This window comes from Vulpes vulpes, chromosome 16 (genome assembly GCF_048418805.1).
Source record: "Vulpes vulpes isolate BD-2025 chromosome 16, VulVul3, whole genome shotgun sequence".
Lineage (NCBI taxonomy): Eukaryota > Metazoa > Chordata > Mammalia > Carnivora > Canidae > Vulpes > Vulpes vulpes.
Genome location: NC_132795.1, coordinates 51,042,832 through 51,043,973, shown reverse-complemented (window position 1 = coordinate 51,043,973; position 1,142 = coordinate 51,042,832). Strand labels below are relative to the sequence as shown.

General features: G+C 51.1%; 1 pseudogene; it reads right to left on the bottom strand.

Annotated features, from left to right (window-relative positions):
- Positions 1-239: 239 nt before the first annotated feature.
- On the bottom strand, positions 240-624 carry LOC140595891 (large ribosomal subunit protein eL31-like; annotated as a pseudogene).
- Positions 625-1,142: the final 518 nt, after the last annotated feature.

The window sequence follows — 1,142 nt, the reverse complement described above, 5'->3', positions numbered from 1 at the left end:
GTAATGATCTGTTTCACTGTGTGATTTGACCCTACAGGGCTGGCCGGCCTGGCAGGCAACACGGCTCTAGCAAGGCTGGGGTGGAATGCTCTAGAACACTCAGAGCCCCACTGCCCAGGATCCCTGCTAGCCTCTGGCTCACACACACCATGTAGGTGATGCATGACACAAACTGAAGGGCTGTGGCCTGGGCTCAAGCCCCAGCTCCAACTCTGGCTAGCTGTGTGACCTCAGGGAAGCTACTGAACTGCTCTGTGCTTGAATTTATTTTTGAAAGTGGTGACAGGTACGTAGGTAACCAGCGTGTAGAGCTTGTTTGGTGAATCTTCATCCTCGTTTCATTTTCTGGACAACCGCACATGGATACGGTATGGAACATTCCTTATTTCTTTGGCCCAGATAGCTTTGTTGAGCCTGGTGTCAATGTGCACATCTGGAGTTCCCATCTCCTTCATGGCAAATTTCCAGATCTCTTTGAGTGTCCAACGGTCACGCTTCTTGAAACCCACTCCATGGATACGTTTGTGAATGTTGATGGTGTATTCTCTGGTCACTACCTCGTTAACGGCAGAATGGCCCTTCTTCTCGCCACCCTTCTTTGCGGGAGCCATTCTGCCGGGCCCTAGTTAGAAAGCTGTGCTTGAATTTCTTCATTTGTCAGATGGGATGGTGGTATCAGAGCTAGCCCCAACCCCGACCTCCGGAAGAGTAATGAGACAAGGCTTGCAGAGCGCACGGGAAAGCCCAGCACAGAGGAGACCCTAGGGCCCTGCTGTTTTTGTTTTTTAAGATTTTTTATTTATTTATTCATGAGAGAAACACAGAGAGAGAGAGAGGCAGAGACACAGGCAGAGGGAGAAGCAGGCTCCGTGCAGGGAGCCCGATGTGGGACTCGATCCTGGGATTCCAGGATCATGCCCTGGGCTGAAGGCGGCGCTAAACCTCTGGGCCACCGGGGCTGCCCATAAGCCCTGCTGTTAATAAGCTCAGGGTCTATAAAAAATAGTGAAAGGGAATAAAGGGGAAAGGAGAGAAAATGAGTGAAAATACCAGTGAGAGTGACAAAACATGAGACACACCTAACTCTGGGAAACAAACAAGGGGTAGTGGAAGGGAGTTGGGCGGGGGGATGCGGTGACTGG